This window comes from Strix uralensis, chromosome 2, assembly GCF_047716275.1.
Source record: "Strix uralensis isolate ZFMK-TIS-50842 chromosome 2, bStrUra1, whole genome shotgun sequence".
In the NCBI taxonomy this organism is placed as follows: Eukaryota; Metazoa; Chordata; class Aves; order Strigiformes; family Strigidae; genus Strix; species Strix uralensis.
In genome coordinates, this window is record NC_133973.1 from 63479271 (window position 1) to 63500746 (window position 21476).

General features: G+C 38.8%; 1 protein-coding gene across 1 annotated transcript in view; it reads right to left on the reverse strand.

Moving 5' to 3' along the window:
* Window positions 1–21476, reverse strand: part of GABRG3 (gamma-aminobutyric acid type A receptor subunit gamma3) — a 332704-nt gene that overhangs the window by 45331 nt on the left and 265897 nt on the right. The window lies entirely within an intron of this gene.

Sequence of the window (21476 nt, forward strand, 5' to 3'; positions counted from 1 at the left end):
AGCAAAATTTGAATTAGTGTGGGATTTTTAAAGTGATTATGCCATCATTAGTTCTAAAGCTATTTAATGAGACATCACCTGATCTCTACAGCTGAAAAAGCTTCTGAAAGTCTTTCTTTATCAATTTAACACTCAGTAGTCATAATTAATCCTCATGCCAACATTTAATTTCCTTTTTGTTAGAGAATGGCATTTTTCAATAGAAGTCCAACAACAAATCTTCAACCAGCCCAAACCATAATAATAGACCATCTAGAAAACAACAGCATGCCCATGCTAGTTAAAACCAGATTGTTCTCTAGTGCATAATACAATAAATTCTTATTCATATATTAATATAGTAGATGTAGATTACAAGGCAAATTAAAAGCCTAACAACAATAGCCAGTTAATATAACTGTCTCATCAGTAATTTTTTTCCCCATTGGATATTGATAAATGTTTATATTTGCATTGCAGAACAACTTGTCTGGTCATGGTGCTATTTTCTTGATGTTTTCCTCCTATGAGTGTCCTCTTCATCTTGTTTAAGGTTCCACCCTGCTGGGGCACTGCTGTAAGGTGTGCATGGCCTCATTTATCCCTCTCACTAACACAGCATGAAAAGTACCCACAAGTCCCTCAGTTCTAATCTGTAGAAAATTACTATGTGCTAATTCAAAATGTCACATTTGTATATTTCCCTTCAATGTAAATAAAGAAATAACCCATGAAGGACCCGGCTGGGTAACAAACACAAGCCCTGCCATTCTCCGTGAGAACTCTTGCTGCCAAGCAGATTTCACTGCCAATTCTGCTCTGCCAGTCTGCGAGATTGATCTAAAGGTTAATTTTTTTTGGCTGGCAGATTATGTCAGAGGATGCAGAGGTACAGTGAAAGAAGTCAAGCTTTGCAGGGCCTCTGAGCCTTAGCCCCACATCCTCGGAAATCTTGAGCCTGGCTCCTATTTGACTGAGACCTCTGATCACTTTTCCAACCAAATAATGCCTTTCTCTAATGGAAAGACCTATATTTTATCTCAGGAGACTTTTCAAATTGGCTTCATCCATGGGGACTCTGATATCTTTTCCCAGCAGTTCAGGGGGGGAAGAAGCATCAGATGGCCTCCTCAGCACGCTGTGGCTACTGTATCCTCAAGCTGGGCAGTGGTGGCAGAACCTTCCCTTCCCCACAAAGCAGTGTCAGGACCAGAGAGGGGGCTGCCATGCAGTCTGGGTCTTAATCCTACTTCCTGATTTGCCTCCTGATGTGGAGGAAAGGAAACCCTTGTGCTGTTGCACCAACTCCCTCTGCAGAATTTATGGCCCCAAGTGCTAATCTGCAGGTTTTGTAGCAGGCAGTAGATGGGGCCCCTTTTCTTAAGTAAATTTCACCATAATCATTGCAAGTAAAAATGTTTCAAATAACCAGGAAGTAATAAAGATTTTTTTTTTTTTATGATACATTATTTTAAATTGATTCAAAATGAACTTTTAACAATTATTTCCAAATTTTACTGAAAAAATCATGTCATTTAGCTTGAATTCAATTTCTTCCTGATTTTTTTGGGTTTTTTCATCCCATTGCCACCCTACCAAAAATCCATTACACTGTCAGTAAGCTTGAAAACTTGTTATCATGTTATCCAAGGCATAGCTGTTTATCCTAGCATGACCAGCATGTAGTCAGAACAAGTTCATGAGACTCTCATCCTTCAGGATTTTTCCCATATTTTTGACTAAGAAGAGACAGATTCAATTTCAGAATAATTACTTTTGGTATTATTCATCATAATTAAATAGTAAGCAACTAACTTCAGGTGACCATCATGCTCTTTTAATAGTAGTCCCCTTAATTCACAGTCTCTGGCATCTGATCGTACAATGGTTGGGTTACGTACATCAAAGGAGATAAGTACTAGTGATTCAATGGGAGTTGTTGCAACCTGTTAAATAACTGCTATTATGTTCTGCTCCAGTGCCATGTGACTTCACTTTTCATTTAAAAGATGTAATATTTCTTATGGAATAGTGACATATCTACATGGACAGTATATCACTCCTAGGATTCATTTAACTTGCTGAATGGACTATCCATTATGGTTCTTCTTTCAGTGATATCCAATATTCCTTGTATACAGCCTAATTGCTTCTAACCATCTAAATGCTTCATTTTCAAAAGTATTGGAACTGGAGACTTCAGTACTTCCACAAGAAAATGCAACCTCTGCTGTTCAGCCTGCAAGACAACTGAGAGTGTATTATCTATGGAAATGTCTGTTTTCTTTCACTTCCTCAGCATGACAGATGGCTGTAAATTACCTTAAATTCTTGACCTTGTGGCTTCAAGTCATCCACTCTGAACAAATTGCTATCAATCAAGTGTATTTACCCTGACAGGTTTCTTTAGGTTATGCAAGAGTACCCATACTGCAGCAGGGCAAGGCTCCGGGAGGTTCTGGAGGCTTTCCAGCAGGTGCTGGTAAGATGGCAAAGGGGATGGCATGGGAAGAAGGCAACCTCAACAACTAGGTGTGTGTTTTGTGTTACCACCATCCAAGTTCTGGCAACCTGCAACTCAGGAGCTTCTCGAACAAAGTCTATGTCAACACCTTTGTTTTCCTTCCCATTAATTTACTTGATTGCCTTTACATTCTCCTATTTTTTTGCCTGATGGTTATTTTGTGGGCTGGGCTCTAGCTATCAACATATTCTGCAGGTTTTAGATTTATATACTACCATGTCAAAGACTTTTAGAGATCACGTTGACCATTTGGCTTTTTCTAGGACTGGTAATACATGCCTTTGTAAAATTAAGTCAAGAACAAATTTGGTTAAAGTTATTTCTTTAAGACCCCAGTAGAAAGTATCCATGTAATACCTTTTGTTTACTTTCACCAAACATACTTAATGGCTCATCCAGTTAACACAAATGATCAGTATCTTTGTTGCATTTTCAAAGTGTACCACTGACTTTAACTTCAATAATGCAAACATGGATAAAGAATAAATGCACTTTTTGCTGGTTTGGAGGTGAACCCATTATAACAGAAAGCCAAATTGTCATGACAACCTGTGAGATTCTGTGGATTTTGTTTTATTTCCCTTTTGTTATTGGAATAATTGAACTCATGTTATCACATCTCACATCACCTCCATATAATTTATAACTGACAGGTTAAAAATATTTAAAATTCATTCTTCATGTTCATACTGCTTCACTTTCTAGGGAGACTGAGTGATTTGTGCAGAAGTCTCCATCAAACTGCTGGAAGAATGGTCAAGGCCAGACATCTCTGGGCTGGATGAGAGGCACATGCAATCACAAGATAGCTGTGAGAATTGGTGTCAAGTGGTCCTGAAGAACATCTGCTGCAGGAGTCAACACTGATGGAAAATCTGTTAGTGCGTACTGTCTTAACCTTGGTTTCCCCAATGCTGCTGTTGGTCTGGGCATCTTAGATCAATGTTTGATTTCTTTGTTGCGCCTTCTTTTCTATGATAATGGAAGTGAGTAGAGATGGAAGAAGATAACAGGTAGGGAGTCACATCAACAAGGACGCAGACCACTTGAAGAACTAGTTTCTGTCTAGAAAACTTTCCTTAGAAATGTATCCAAGACATGGAAAGACAGAGAGGCATGGAAAAAACCCAACCTCTTTCATCTCTGCAAACACATTTTTCCCCCTCTGTGAAATCAGTTTATTTTACTGCTGGTTCCCCACATTTTGTGCTCACATGTAACACAGGCAGACCTAGCTTGTAGCAGAAGGAACACTGCAACAAGGAAGCTCATCTCCTTCCTAGCCTTGGAAAAAATTTTATGCTCAGAGCATGTGATGAGGAGTTAATGAAAGCAGCAGCAAAGCTGAAAATGTGGGGGAAGCAGTCAAGAAAAGATTGGTTCAGTTAAGTATCTTCCAGGGGGCTGATACTTGTGACAGGAGTATGTATTTGAAAGACATAGCTGGATTCTGGGAAGGTTCTGCTTTTCCATGGGTGTTAGATATACACTCAAAGTCAGGAGGAAGCATGATCTGAAAAACAAGCTGTCACCATCAGCTAGTGGTCAGAATTTACACTACAGGTATGGAGGGAATCTGGTAGATTCATCTGGTAGATTGCTGCAGATGAAGGTGGTCAGGAGAGGGAGGATGCTCTGATGCAATTTGAGGTAGGTGATGAGCAGCCCTTTCCACCTTACAGCCAGATGCTTCCAGACACACTTTACTTCCTTGAATGCCACCTACTAAACTCTTATTCGGGCTAGTCAGGGGACCTCTGTCAACACAACTGCAGTCAGATGGAGACCCCTGTCAGCACAGCCCCAGTCCGAAGAGGAAAAGAACTCCAGAAATGCACCTTTCTCTGGTATCGTGTTGTGGGTGACAAATCATATGCTCCCACAGAAGCTGTCTGCACTCTTTTCCTTGTTAGCAGTCATTATAAATGCTTCTTTGTTGGCAAGAAAGCTGTAATCCAAACTTCTCAACATTTTGGGGAAGGGGTTTCTCAGTGATCTATTCCTGTATCTCTTCAGTGTTTGTTCTTAGAAGGTGTGTGCACTTTTAACTAGGAAAATCCTGGAAGTTCTCCTATTAAAAATGGTACTGTCTCAGATTTCTTGTTTGTATGCACTTATTAAGCACAATTAGATGGCAGAAAGAGCAAAGTTTCAGTTCAACTAGTTTAAAATACAACAAAAATTAGGGGATATAGAAAATTCATTGTGTCTTTTCAGGAGGAACTCATCAGGGTAGACTGAAGCAGAAGTAGGGAAAGAAAGTGGGGACATTCAATTGTTTACTTAAGACCTATGGAAAACAATACTTGTAATTTAATGTATATTGAGTTCTCTCTGTCCACAAATGAAGGTGACTACCTTTTTTCTCACTCACTGATTTAAAAAAAAAAAAAAAAAAGAAAAATGATGAGGTATTTTAAAAGGCAGCTGTAATAAAAAAAAAATAAATGCAAATTCTGTGAAGATAACTTTAAAACCTGAAGTGATTTATTTCAGCAGTTGTAGATAATTGCACTTAGGTGATAACTACAGCAATTATAAACGTTATTCTTTGCCCTGTTTGCTTGCATTAGTAATTGACACCTTATTAACAGTACATTACCTCATGAAAAAAAAATCAACCAACATAACCCTGACTGCAGAATAATGGATCTAATGCTGCCCTGAAGTCAAAAGATATATCTCCCATTGAAGAGAAAAAAGTTTCTTTACCTAAAACTGTGCTTTAATATAATCATGATATCACCTTGGCTAAGAACTAGAGGATCCAGTTACCATCATCAATAGTAATGCTTAATTATCCTCTTATCCAGGACTAATTCTGTTTTTTGAGTCAAGTGCTAGAACGCTGATAAAATTTACTGATATGTTATATGGCAGCTTAGCTTTTGGGAGGAACTTGTGGCATCAGTGAATCTTTTGAGCCTTCAAAATAGAAAGGAGGAAAAGAGAAGTCTTGCTGCTGGAGAAGTCAGTCCCAAAAGAAGCTCTTGTAGGAGGTAATAATTTTCCTTGGTTTTTGCTGCTCATAAACAAATTGTAATCTTGGCTTGGAGAAAACAGAGAAGAGAATAGAAAGGTGAAAATGAGAAGGGAAAGAGAGAAGGAAGGAAGAAACGAATGAACAGGATTGGACTGATATGAGAAACAGAAGTTTTCCCCCAAAGATGTTTTGAAATGTGGCTTTTCCATGTACTCACTTTCTGAAAGAAATCATAGTTTTCTTTTAAAATCTAACAGATACTTCTCATGTAGGGGTGCTATGATTTTGTCACGCACAGCCCTAATAGTGAAAAATCCCTGTAACAAGTATCAGATTCTAAAGGATAGGTGGAATAGATTGAAATTACATTTAAAAACTAAGACAATTCTGTTGTGTCATCATACCTTTGTACTCTGTCCTTATGCTCACCAATTTCCTTTTTGACACATTTGCAATTAGTACCAAGAGTAATTTGTTTTTGGAAAAGGGTTGGTTTTATCATATATTGTCCCTATAATTACACTTTTCTGTTGTTTTGCAAATGCCTTCACCTCTTTTGAAAAAAACCCAACAACCCGACATCCAAAACCAAAAGAAAAAAGTCTCATCTTATAGTTTGTCTTAATGTTTTGCTATGCATTTTTATTTATATACTTATTTTTACTGTTTGCTTACAGTTTTATTTGTAAGACAAGTTTCAGAAGCCTCATGTGCAGCAGTTGCTTTTGTCTACCTGCTTGCATTGCTCTGGTCAGCAGATTATCTCACAAATTGTTCCAGTGGTAATTAAAACACCTGATAAATGTTCAGATTCCTTTGATTTAGCTATATTCCATTCCCATTCCTAACATCATTAATGGTTAATGGTCTCATCTCACCCCCAGCTTACTGGATATAAATTGTATCTTCTCTAAGGACAGTTCTTGCACAGATCAGTGTACTGAGGACATATAGGAAACATTTTCTAGCCATATACAGTCTTGTTCATGCTTTTTACAGAATGGATACTTCACCCCAACCTCCTGCTCTGTAATGTATGCAACAATGTGAAGATTTTACCCTCGGTTTTCTGCAATACCAGTGCCTTGCAGAGAAAAATGAACGTCCTGAAATCAGTTTTCCTCACTCAAGTTCTCTCCTGTTCTAAATAATTCTGGAATATGTACTCATACTATTCTCCATATATTAAGTTATCTTCTTATAAACAAAGATGCCAGTAAGAGACAGAATTTAATTTACTAACTCCCTGTACTGATTTTTCATTGCTAACATAGCTATTTCATAAAGATTTTGTGATGCTTCACAATTGTGTGTCGTTACAGAAAAAGAATAGGCAAAAACTTTATTTATAATGTAGTTTAGATAATTTTTGATAATGTAGACCAAGTCTCATGTTTCTACAGGCTGTGAGACTGCAGATGGTGATTCTAGGTAAGAGAAACATTTTCAGAAATGTATGGCAAAGAGATGGCCTTTTGGAATCTGCCGGGATCCTGTGCTGTTGCTTTGCCCTGCCCTAGATGTTACAAACCACGGCCAGCTCTGCATAGAGATGGGAGGCTTCACCTGAGCAATTGCTGTTTTCTGGAGTATTTGGGGTGAGGTTTGACCAGCTGGCAGTCTCATCTCTTCTCCCTTCTTTTACATGAACTTCAAGTGGCCTACAACAGTGAACGATGCTGAGAATTCAAGAGCTAATGTACTACCACTGAGAGATGGGCCTCATTATTGTACTGCTAAATATGTACATTGAGTTCTGCAATAGAGGACAAACAGTGCAAAATGAATATTTTAGCAGCTAAAATTTTGTGTTTAGCTGACTACATGAACTCAAGTGAGAAGAGAAAAATCCCTTCTCTTTACAGTTTGTAACTGACTATAGAAGAATATTAAGCTGCATGCATTATTTTTTCATGTCTATTTAAACATGAATTTTGAGCTGGATGTGCTGAGGGCAAATTTTGAGGTGCTTCCCAGGATTTTTGCTAAGATGTGCAAAGTCTGAGTGGCTGCATACTCAAGGAGTATCTCAGGCAGATGTAGGTGATGACAATCACTCACAATTTTCTGCATAGAATTTGACTCTTAATTCAGACTTATGAAAATGAGGAAGTCAACATCATAACAATAGAGCAGATGAAAAATATTTGGATAAACCAGAGCAAGTCAAAGTTCCTGGCATCAGAATTTAAAACCAGACCTAGTAGGGGTTGTTTTGGACAATTTAGAAAACAAAGCTATAAAAAAACCAAAGTGGAACATAAACCTCTCAGTTTATTAAAGGAATATCTGTCAAACCTGCAATTTTTTGGTCTGCTGACATTCTCTATAGCCAGGATGCAGCCTTCCTCTTCCATTCATTTAAACTGCACTTATATTGAAGATGCTTAGTGACATAGTCCTTCTAAAGCAAATGTTTAAATACCTTATGATTAGGATGGAGAGCAGTGCCACCAAAAGATGCTGGCCAACTGAGTTCAAACACCCCAGTGGGAGTGAAATACCATTCTCTAGAGGACTTTAAAAACACCTTTTTTTTTTTCCTCTACTGGCTATGTAGGGCACCTCAAATTTAGGGGCAGAATAGCTGTGTAAATTAAATGAAGTAAATGCCATCAAAGATCTTTAATGCAAGTATTTGTGAATTGAATTAAAATAGCCCATAAATGCTCAGTATCAACTTCAATTTTACTGGATACTACAAGATAAAATAATCTTGCCTTTACCCATTTAATGGCAATAATTAACTGTATCCTCCATATAGGACTACTAAGAATTCTTAAGACTATCCTGATGAGAAAGATAACATTGTTTACTTCATCCATTGCATTGTTAGACAAAGTGCTGTGTAAATGTTTTTGTCTCATCTCAAAACATATAATGAATAAGCAGAGATTCTGATGGAGACTCAGAGCTCTAGTAAAGCAAACAACACGGTCATAAATAGCCCAGGAAATGAAATAAAATACACCTATAAAGGATTTTAGTCCATGCAAATGGGGAGGAATAGAGAGAACATAATTTACTTACAGGTTTCTTCCTGTCATTGACAAGTTATCTAAGCTTCTTATTTCAGCACTTGATATGAAGATTTTTTTAACACTGAGAACTCATTTTGTGTTTCTCACATGGTCATGACAGTACTTATAGATTATGCTAAGCATTCTTAATCCTTATCTTCCAACTGCTACTCAATAATTAGTACGTATATGTTAAGCAACTAAAAGAGGGATATCCATTAGCAGTAAAATAATACAATATTATGATTAGAAGTATATTATTATCAACACGTAAATGTGAGTAAATAAGCTTTCTGTTGTACAAACTATATAAGAAAGAACTGGCAAGGAATAGCCTGCATTTCTAAAGACAGACCAGGAAACTTTTTGTTCTCGTACAAAACAATAATAATAATAAAGTAAACATAGATTAAAAAAATACGTTCACAACTTGAAGGTAGCTGTTACAATGAAATAATAATAGCATCCACAGAAGTATTAACATCCACCTATTTATCAGTGCCCAACTTCTTAGGCTAGAAATACATCACAACCTATCCATATTGTCCCATGTACAGAAATTTTTTATCCAATTTCAATAACAAAGTTGTTGTAGTTATATATTCAGCTTACATAGTCCATAGGGTTTGTGACTAGCCTGAACTGTACATTTTCAGACCCATGAAAATGAAAATTTAGGTATCAACAATGTTTTTTCTGAATTGCCATGAAACCCATTTCAGGCTTCACAGGCGCTACACCAGCAAAGCCTATGGGTTTACAGAAGCAGTCAGAAACGTATTATGCTCAATCAACATAACATTAATGGAAGCAGGTTACAAATTAAAGATTTCCATACAAGATTATTATGATTTTTTAATAGGTCTTCTTAGAATGCATCACAAATGTATTATAAAAGGTAAAACACTCAGAACTGAAAACACAGCATCTTTTCTGGGTACTGTCATTTCATAGACTAAATCAACAATTTGCAGCATAAACTCAAAACTAAACAGAAAATTTCATTAAGGCTGAGATTAAGCAGGGTTAGCTTTTAAAAGATTTGTGAAATAATGTTGCTACTGTTGAAAAAAAAAAGCCCATATGAACATTTCTTTGTTGAAAGACTCGTTTCTCTGTTTTGCATCACAGTGTAACTTAACACGTGAACTGACATTGGAAAATCAAAATTAGTTATTTATTACTAGGTTCCTCAGGTTTTTTCCAGTCTATCAGTTATTTACAAAGAAATGAGTGGTATCTGCTTATTCATGTAGTTATCATTCTGTATGTAGCTTTATTGGCATATACACACATTTATAATCATTTGCACACAGACTAGAATTCAGGGGAAAAAAAAAGTGTTTGTATCTCTATAAAGTAAAGCAACAAAGAGATTTTTTTTTTTTTTTTTTTGTAATATTTTGCTGGTTTTCAATTTTAGCTCCCTAGGACTTGTCTGCACCTTATTGGCATAGCATGCAAGACTAGGTAACCAAAGATATGGTTAACATGTGTTTTTGTGTCTTTTGTGATGCTTACAAAAAGAACAGTTCCTGAAAAGGTCATGGCTAAGATGTAATCTCCCTCTTCTTAATAACAGTTCATCAGAAACCATCTGATGAAATGAAGTTTCAGATGAACAGGACACTTTGTTGAGTCTGACATGTTTATAGTCACACTCAATTAAATTAGTGAGAGCACTGCACTGTTTTCATTTAAACATCAGCAACAGTGTTATGATGAATTGGTAAACACATTAATTTTGCATTCCCTGAATTTGTCCTTCCTCTTCTCTGGAAGCATTTATAAGTGCCTTGGTTTGCCATTTACTTTCCAAGCATCTCAGGGCTGTTACTTCTTCAGTTAATGACTTTTTCCCCCCCAAACATTAGTATTTGTATCTCATTTGGTCTCAGGATACTGCTGATGGAAATTAGCTGATGCTCCTGTGCAGTACACCAGTCCAGGTATTCTTCATTTCCTTTTCTCAGCTTTTGAGGTACATGTATTGATCACAGCGATCTTTCTGTGATGTGCCTGTGTATCTCAATGCCTTAATCTCTTGTCCAGGTATGTTATTTCAAGCACATGAAGCTGTTATTTTGGTTAACTTTACTTTAGCTCAGCTAAAACATTCTTTCTAAAGCTTCTGAGGACTCATGCTCTTTTACTGTTCTCCCCAGATCTCCACAGTGACTGTAAATCTCAGTATCTTACAGTACACAATAAGGTAAATTCTGAGTCTCCTGGTAGTTTCTTTCTCAATTTCTGGTCCAGACACTAATCATGATATAATCTTCTCAGATGATCAGTTATTGCTCTAAAATTGCAGAGCTGTGGTGAAGGTAAGGCTGAAGAAGCAAACTTACTAACCTTTTTGCTTGATAAAACAAAGATAGCAGCTATATTTCTTTCATGTATTACAGTTTTCCTTGTGGTGCAGTATTCCTCAGCTCTTACGTTTATAGATAGCTTTGCCTGTAATTATCTGACAAGTATTAAGATCAAGTTCTTCACTACCTTGTTTTAGAACAAGGTACTACCTAAAATAAGTCTATGTACCAACTGTACTTAGTTTTGTGCTGTTTCATTTTCTGCTAAAGCTTTAAAGTAGCAGTACTGTGCATCAGCACACAACCTAACTGCCTCCAATAGCTCTGAACCTTCCAGAGGCTACAGATCCCCCAAGTCCTTCCAGAGCATCAGGCAGCTGCTACCACTCAAAAAACCCCCAAATATCGTGGCTATAAGGTTGCTCCAAGCTGTAGCCCTGGGAGCCTGGCAGCCTTATCCCAGATGAAGGTGCTTTCTGGCCCTTGGCTGATTCACAGTGAAACTGCCTTTCCTGCAGCAGTGAAAATGGCAATGATGCCAGTTTCACAAAGCAGTTGCCAGGTTCTCTCTGAATGATTTGTTCTTGCAAAATGTGTCCTCATGTTTCTGAAAGAAAATATTATCTGTATATCCAACTCATGGAAAACCCTTTTTAAATAATGGGTTTTGTGTGTTTATATTTAGATGACAAAAATCATTATAAAAGAGTGAGATTCTTTGTGCAAGATTCTATCAGTGAAAATGCTTTTCTTTTTTAATTTTGGGGAGAGGTCAAATTTCAGTTTCTTCCCAAGTTCCCCATTGTTCTGCACTCTTGTTACTCCTCATATCCCAGAATTCCACTGCTGCCATTTTACAGCTATTCCAGGCCCTGTATAAATCATACTGACAACTATTCTTTTAAAAAAATAAATAAATCTCCATTCAGAAAATCAAAACCTCAGCAGTTTTTGCTTCATGTGTCTCTGGGCCAAGTTACAGTAATTAAATCTTTTTTAGCTTCGTTTACTTAGGAAATGAGGCTTACGTAATTATATTCACTGTCTATGTTTATGTGCATGGTATCTGTCCTTGCTTCAATAACTTTTGCTCCCATTCACCAATTTTATTGAAATTAGACAGAAGAAAATAAGCCTCATATATATTCTGTAAAAAGAAGCTCCCAAACTGGGAGGACATTTCTTAATAATGCCCCAACAAGGAGGAAAAGGCTGCCACCTTATTAAGGATCAGAGAAAGGCCACTCATCCTCAAGTCATGTTCCCTTGGGATATCAGCCTTCCTTAGTTTCGTTGCTCCTGCAATCAAAAATGCTTCTGATGACAGGAACACTGCATTACTCCAATAGGTTGAGAGGACTGGTCCCACAAAAGGGGAGGGGAACAGAGCACCTGCTCTTAAAAATAGCTGTGTGGGCTCATCTAGTCTTAACGCCACACACGTTGCAGAGCTCAAAGTCTCAACTTTGAGTCTCAGCAGGTCTCCTGACATTGACTGTAGTATGTAATTTGCTTTGTGTTGCCTTCATCACACATTTCTCCAGCAGTGCTCCTTATTTTAGCATCCCTCCCAAAAGATCTTTCCCTACTACCACTCAGTGATTTGGCAGATGCTATATTTAATTAGGCCTTAGATGGCTCAAATGGCTTTGCCCAAGGACACTGATAGGGGATCTCATCCTACAGCCTACCAACAGGCGAAAATCTGTCATCGTGGAGGCTTCCTGGACACTGCTTTCTGCTTCTCAGCAAGCATAGGTTTTTTAGGAGCAATGGCTGACTCTGCCATGACATGCTATGGTTTCACGCCAGTTACATTCATTTGACAATGATTCAAAATGTGCCCCAACCAGATCACTGCTGACACAAGACTTCTCCATTCACATTACCCTAATCCTTTTGGGCTTCTATCTTTATCATAAATTTTAGTCCCAGATTTTTTCCCAGCCTGTAACATCACCTTTTCTTGACAGTATTTTGAAAGTATATGTTTTAATTATCTCCTTTTTCCTCATCTGTCTCCTTCTGTGCTGGGTATTTAAAAACCTACAGCAAGCGATCTTCATTCTATTTGTCCATTCACTGAGGACAGATTGCTGAAGATGCTAGAGGCAGCTACAGTTCAACACATTGCCAGGACGGGAAGCCCAGCTCCAAAACACACAGCCCACATTCCAGGGGAGAAAGCCTTCATAGAAGCATGGGGTAAAGTGGTTCAAATGCAAGGGGCTCAGATGGTTGGTCTAAGTCTTTAAGTCTTGTACAAGCTTTCTAAGGCTCTGGCACGGGCAAAATGGTCAGCATAAACATGCTCACTGCTGCCTCAGACAGCAGACTACTGCTGACTTTGCCTGTCCTAGTGCTGCCTCTCCTCACTTGCCAGGAGCAGGCTTTTAAAGCAAGGAAATCAAGATGACAAGAACTAATGAACTAGTGAAAGAGGAGAGCAAGGAGCCCTACAGCCCAAAATATGCTCCTTGACTTTTACTTTGCATGCCAGAACAACCAGAAGAATATAAGGTGAGACAGGCACAGGGGGCAGCATTTCTTTTCTTTTTGGAAGTAAACCCCACTGAGAAAGGAACAGGATAAAGTTCAAGCTGGAACCTGAATATGTTGAAAACCTGTGAGCACTTATTACAAGATTTCTGGATCAAGAAAGGATTAAATTTTGTGAAAGTAAGAGCTCCCTTTCTTGAATGATAGAGAAGCTGTTATTCAGGCTCAACTTGAGTAACAATAAACATCTAATTTCTCAGCTAAAGAAAGGAGAAGCAGCTCCACCACCCACTCATTACAGCAGTGTATCTCGTTGTACAAAACTCCCTCTCCTAATTGTCCGGTTTCCTATTTCCTTTCAAAGGGGTTACCAAAGTCCAGAACTGCTTGCACAGGGTCCCCACACCTTTCACAGAAAAGTCCCTGCACCTTGCACAGAAATTACACCATCTGTAATGAAGCCATATGTCTGTATGTGACAAATCCCACTCCTTTCTGCAAAAAAGTCTCCCATGTCTGCTAAGTTGGCAGCCTAAATAAATGCATGCATAGAATAATAACTGTCCCAGCTTTTCAGATGGTTTGGCAAAAGAAACTTTCAAAGGAAGGAAACAGTAACTGTAATGCTATCACACAGCAAAGCAAAGAGTGCGTCAACCCTCCCAACCCTCCTCTCGTCAATAAGGTTCAGTGAACTTCCATGAATGAGGTTGTCTGTTAGGTAAGGAGTGAAAATGGGGCAGATGTCCATGCTCACTACCAGCAGCACAGCTAGGCAAATTTGGCTGGCATATGAAACCAGTTGCTCCACCTTAGAAAACACAGATTTTCCACAGGAGGTTAGGATGAAAAAGTATAATCTGAAAGCACCACCTCCAACTTGTATTTTGCTTTCTTGGTTTGTTTTGTTTTTTTTTTTTTGTTTTTTGTTTTTTTTTTTAAATCAATAGACATATATAACATATATTGACTCACCCTTCAGTTAACCACCCCCGTATCTGGGTGCAAAGAATCAGAGAAACGGCATACTGAGGAACTATGTAAGAGAGAGAAATTGCCTCTGCCTTCTGCTGTGCAGTGGCAGAGATAAGGTGGGATGCTCACTATACTTCATTTACCTTGGTGAGAACATGAGAGTGCTGCCTGCTATTTTAAGTGTTTATTGGCACCTTTATAAAACTTCAGTATCCTCATCTCTTCCTGCTCGCTCTGTATACACTGTCATTTTCTCCACAATGCTTTGTGTTGTGATACTTAACTATTTTGAGCCTCTAAGCTATTGTATTACTAAAAGAAAAGTATATATTTCTCATGTTTCCAGAGATACTAATTAACATCTGAGATGTTAATTAGCTGCAGAGCTCCTCCCTTCAGAACTGGATGGCACATGTGAGAGGACACTGTGCAAATGTCCTCCCTCTATGTGAAAAGGCAGTCATAGCCTTTTTTTTTTTTTTTTTTTTTCTGGTGGCACAGATGCTTCTGGTGCTTGGAGACCCCTTAATCCACTTCTCTTTAAAAAAACGTCATCCAGTCTCTGGGGAAATACTTTGGGCCTTTATTTTTCCTTACTTTTTGATGAGATTAAGATATTGGTGAGAGTTATTTATAGGAGGTTATAATGGCTACAGATGCTTTGAAAAGATTATTTCATAAGGCACGTTTCCTTTATAACTGCACAGAATTCATGAGAATTTTAAGAGTGAAAATTCGCTTTCTCAGACTCAGCATCTTGCCATGAGCTGGCACCTGCTGCTCATCTGTGTTACAATGAAGCCAAGCAATGCCCTTCAAAACTGGCTACATTTTGAAACTGAGTTATGACATATGGAGTGGTAGATGTTGATGCTGCTGCATAGGCTGCCTAGCAGATTGCTTCAGCTAGGTGCCATGTGTAAGTGTAATATGAAGTACATTTTAACTGCAAAAGGGACCTCAGAGACTAACCCTTAATGTAGACTGCTTACAGCAGAGTTTGTATAAAACATGAGGAGATAAAGGCTGAAGGGAGAAATCCATTCCAGTCAGCCAAACACTGCTAGATTTTCAATTAGAACTCTTATTTTAAGAAACCCCAAAATCAACAACAAGAAAAAAACCCTGGCGACTTTAAAAGCAGTGACTGACTTGACTGCCTGTTTTTAAGTACCAGAGGAAATGTATTTCTTGCATTCTTTCTAAATCTAATATATAATCAGAGCACTTTCAGGAAAGCATAGCTGCAAAACTAAAACTGTCTTGTGGCTGGAGAGCAGGATATTTAATGGCAGAGTTATGGCTCTGGCAGTGACGATGCAGTTCATTCTCAGGAGATTTTTAAGACTTTAGTTATGACCTTGTCATGAGATGCAGTGAAGGAAGCGTGTAACTGTGCTGTACCACAGCCAGGGCTGGAAAGCCACTGTGATCCAGTTCCCCTGTCTCTTTGGCTGAGGAGGCAGTCACACGTACTTCTGATTAAAACCTGCTGTTTCTAACACACCAGCTCTGTTGGTGGCAAGAAAGCAAAGTAAAACCCTCACCTGCTCCCTGTCTCTGGGGTAGAATCCGGAAATGTAGCTATGATGAGTGTGCTGTCCCTCTCCCTGCCCTAGTTGTGAGGGCAACTCTCCCAGGGAGCCTGACATCAATCTCAATTTGGTTTACCCTACAAATCATACACTCAGACTCCATCTCCAGTGCCTTCAATAGGTCCCCTACATACATACAAATGCTTGATGCAGAGGAAGCCCACAATCCCACCAAAACTACACCATCATGAACCTTACGATTGCTGAAATATAAAAAAAACGCAGCTGAAGGTAAACACTATGGTAACTGATATTTATAACATGCACAGCATGAGCACAGGCTTCCTGAATTCTCTTCCATGGTTTATAAGATGAACATTGCCAAGAAAATGGAGTTAATAGAACAGCAGTACTGAAGATATGCATAATAGTAAATTCGTATAGCAACAAAAAAGTCCATAGACTACACGACAGACTTCTCTGATAAATTTTCTATATCCTTATGTCCTTCCACTGTACATAATTCTTTCATTTTTACTTCAATTTGCATCTCACTAGATATCATCTGGCCTACTGTGTTTTAAATAATAATAAAAGATAGCACTTCTGTAAATCTTCAAAATGTAGTGCTTTTCTCAAACAGATTGACACCTAGATTAATATTCTGAGTTAAAAAGGTGCTCCTGTCTGTATTTTTTGTCAGTCTTTGCTTTTGAAAAAAAAGATAAGGTGGCAATGTAGACTCATGGTACTAAATTCAGAAACTCCATTAAATTTCAATGGATTATCATTGCTTACATAACAGCTTGTTTCAATGAGATGCTAGATATTGTTTGAAATGAATAGCCTGGCATTATGGCTAGGGGTGATTCAAGACATTAAAGTTTCTAGGTGATCTGAGAGAGATTTCTTGCCCTTGCAATGTGCCATTGGATTAATCACTTTTTAAGAAGAAAGCACACTTCTATAATGGAGAAGCAGATTTTTTGGGGGGTTATATAATATATATGACTCAAGATCTGATTTTGCTCGAGTTTTCTCATGTCTAGTGAGACATGGTGTCTCACAAAACTAGATGTCTCATGTCTAGTCACTGATGAGATATAACTGAGTCTGGGAGCCACACAACAGAATGGCATGCCTGCTACTGCAAGGCGAAAGACGATCGTCCTTGGGACAGAGTGGCTTTTCTTTAAGACAATGCCGATTCCATTCAGCTCCAATGTGTCTCTGCAAGTTTTTGCATTCTTATGCTCCTTCCCCAAAGAACAGATCTCACCAACATGAGTGTTGCCATTCAGCCACAGGGAATTATGCAGCTATTACAGATCTTTTCCTCTAGGAGATTCAGGTGTGCAGCAGAAGTGGAAGGTGTTTGAAATCCTTGTTGCCAAGTGTCTTAATTCCTTTATCCATCTCACACCTACCCTACTACTCAGTTGTAATAATCTAAAACATCTCACCGCAAGCTTATTTGGTGTCTGTGATTCCTTGCAACAATTCTAATTGGCTGGTAGATCCTTGTCACTTTTTTGGTGCTGACCAGCATAATGCACTCTAGGTGGAAGACTTGGAGTTATTCAAAGAGCTTTCCAGGGTCTAAATTAAAGCTGTAACAACTCTAGCAATTAATTGAAAACGTTGTCATCCAAAGGGCTGCAGCAGTCAGAAAATAAATACAAATCAGATGAAATGTTAGAACCAACAAGAATGGGAAAGTCAGCCTGAAAATGTAACAATTTCATTACAAAGTACACTGTCACCTGAAACAACGTGCTCATCTCCAACTGTCTTATTTTTAAAAACTGCAAATAGAGGGACTTGAGATATTAATGATGGGAATGGCTGGATTCAGAAGCCACATTTGTGTGAAGAGAGATTGAAAAGTTTGTGTGGTGGTTTAGCCCCTGCCGGGGTCTGAGACCACGCGGCCGCTGCCCCTCCTCCACAAAGGGAGTGAAATACAAAGCCCCAAGACTGAAATAAGGAAAGGTTTAATACAACAGTGCAATAGCAACACAACAAACAACAACAATAACAATAACAGTAATAGTGATAGCAAGGAACAGAGCAAAATAGCTACCAAATACAGCAGTTTGAAGCACGATGTACAAAACCACGAGTGCACCACGCTCCCGCGCCAGGAAAAATGTGACCTGCCAGGATGTGACATCCGCATGGTATCTGAACAACCCGGCTAGAGCTCCCCCCCCCACTGCTGGGGAAACGTAACCCTATCCTGGTTAAACCAGGACAGTTTGGGACAGATTATTTTAGGAAAAAAGAAAAAGAGGTTTCAAACAATGCATGGCATCAAGAAGGTGGCACGAGTACTTCTAGATGTGTCCCCATGGAATACAAAAAGGAGAGAGCTTGTTATTAAATTCAGAGGGCAGAAAAATTTAAAAAAAGGTAGAATTATTTTTCAATGGAGTGCACAATCAGACAATGAAGTTCATGGTTATTATAAAAGCTATCATTAAAAATTTCCCAAAACACTAAACAAGCCTACAGTTAAGACATCAGGATGTATACATTACGAATTTTTAAAATGAAATAGGGATTGGGAAAGAGAGAAACCCTCATTTCATTTCAGGGCATCTCAACCTGTACCCAAGAGCATCGGAAAGAGAGTTTCTATCTTGGGAGAAGTGATGGGGCCACCCATGGGGAGAGGAAGGTAGAAGGGCTACCATAGCTTCTGATGGGTAATCTACCAGTGTTGATGGATGCAGGGTCTTCCCCTGCTCATTGGATTGCCAGTTTTGGCAGACCCTTGCAGCTAGCAGCACATAAACCAGCAGAAATCGATGGCCTTGTCCTTTTATTACCTGGTTAGCCTCTGATATGTCTTTGGCTGCTGGGTGATTAATCTGGGGAAGGTATAGATGCTTGACCTAGCAGTGCTCACTGGCCTTGGAAATAATGCAGAGATACCTGAGCCCAGCTGTCAAAGAGCCACCCAGGCTCTTGGGACAGTTGGTTTGAAGGTGCCCTACCCTGGCAGACCAGAGCAAAGGGGCACAGGGAGCCCTTGGGAAGTCCTGGGCAGTGGAATGCTGCCGCAGCTGGGATCCCAGTGTTTAAGCCCACTGAAGGGAAGGGGCACACGTCACATTGGCACAGCAGTTCTGACTGGAAGCCAAATCTTCCAAGGGGAAGAAGATTGTTATCCATATTTCTGTTGTGAATCTGTGGCAGCAATGACCAACAGATGTTTGCCATTTTCTAAGAACTGTAATTTAAAGCAAAAGCAAGACAAAGAGCCAGCACAGATCAGCATGTGGTCTGACTGAAGTTTTGGTCTGATTCACACCTATGCAGAATCCACAAACTTTCCCTTGCAGAGTTTCTTAGAAACTTCAGGTATGACCTGTTGCTAGAACATGATGTGGTACTAGATGTAGGGTCTGGTTTGATCTAGCATTTTTTTTGTTTTTAACAACCGAGCACTTATATTAATAAAATGCTCCATTTCTATTGTCCTTGCACACTCATGAGGTGTGAGCCAAAACAATGTCCTTCCTTGCAATATTAAGTAGAGCTAAAAGGGTGAGGCCTTTTCCAAAATAGCTTGGAGACATGTTCATTCTTTTATTGTTCTTCACACTTTGCTGATAATGCATTTCTTGTTTATGCCTGGGAAACAAATATATCCCATTTTGTCATCAGTCTTAGATGCTGCTACACTTCTGCTGAGCTCTCCACACTGGATGCCATTCCAGCAGCTATGTTGTAAATCATTTCTTTGCCTCAGGACCTTATATTTGCAAGGTCAATTGCTGCTGAAATGATGATTACTATAAAGCTGCTATGTATAAAGCGGCTGACAATCACAGTGCCCTTGAGCATTGATTGTAGGAGGTGGCTAACATCCCATTTTCTGTGCCAGACAAAACTATAGTTAACCAGTGTACTGTTCACTCTACAGTATGGTCCCAGAGAGGGAGTAACTGAACAGCTGTCCTGTGATTTCAACTCTGGCATTAATATTAAACAAAAATGTATCCAGAAAAAAATATCTTTAAAATTAAACCTTTCACAGACATAATGTTGATCCTGGCTTATAGATTTACTTTTTCTTAGATAATTAAAATAAATATCTTCTTACTGCACATTTTCATACTTCCAGCTGGAACCCAAGACTGAATTCTTTATCTACTATGGAAGAATGGCATCTAATTTCTACTTTATAAATATAAAGCTGCACAAAGTAGAGGAATAAGGATTCAAAATTTCACAGGGTAACTGTATTTCTGGGCTGACACTGTCTCCTGTTCTGGTAATGTCCACCACAACCTAGCTTTCAGGTTAGCAGAGGGGCAGAACAGACAAACACCAGTCTGTGGTGGCATGGGAAGCCAGCCTGGGACCTCCTCCCTGTTTTGGACATAGACTAACAGGGGAAAGAACACAGAGGAGAAATGATGGGCTGCAGATCATCCCACAAGACCAACAACAGAATCAGAAGTACAGAACAAAACAGAGTCAGAAGTACTGACAGCTCTGGTGTCTCCAGCCACATCTGCTACATTGTACTGCTTATCCCAATGGGTTTCTGAATGTACTACTGCATGTTTGAGATGATCCTTCAAAACGTTCTTGTTAGGGTAATCTTATTTTAAGGTCCATACAACTATCCCACTCTCTAGACATTCAAGCTCATAGCCTTGAATATGTTGGTTTCTTTGGCTATTTCTAAATTTGCTAACAGTTCTCTCTGTACTTGACCTGGAAACCAGCTTAATAGGACAAGGTCAACAGCATCACCCTCACTTCTTGGTGATATATTTATCTTTCTTTGTTGATAGAACAACATTTTTTTGTGCTCAGGATATCTTAAAATGCAATGGGTATCTCAGTCAGGAAAGCTTAGGTTTTTGCCATCCATTGTGATTATTAAATCTGAGGGATTTACACAATGGTAACACATAATTAATGAAACTTTACTCATAAGAAATAGAAATAAAAAATAAATTACGTTATCAATCATCTTTCATCACATAGCACAGCATATATAATATATCTCGCTAAACTGAACATGTAGTTTCCTCCACATTTTGGCATTTCTTGCTGACTTTTTTTTTTTCTGATTAAGCGTTAAAAAATGAAGGCTAATTTTTCCTCATCAGATTTTTTCTAGCTGTTTTGTTAACAATCCACCCAAGTTAAGAAAACTAAAACGAGATGTCATGTTCCACTAGTCCTTAGGGTGGGACCATACATGAAAGAACAAGCATTTCACAGCCTCCTCCTATCTGGTGCCGGGAGCACAAGGGGACTAAGGTACTTGAGCAGACCCAGGCACCTCCAGGCTCCATTTAGGATATCATCTCTGCGTAATACCATTTCCTAGCCACCTAGCTAAATGACTCCATTTACTCCAGAGTGGCTAAATACTTTAGGACATGTCCCAGTTTTAATCACATCAATTTGAAAGGGCCTTGAGACATCACTAAAAGGTTAATAACCACCACTAGCACTGGTGTTGTTCACCAGTCAGGGGCTGGTGGTTTATAGTGTGTTTCCACTTACAGAAGTTTAAGGGAAGAGCTCAGTTACTGTTGCTACTTTTTTGCAGGGTAAACTGTAAGATTTTATCTCAGAGCTCCTTTTCCCTGCATGTTTCCTAGGAAAAAAAAAGCA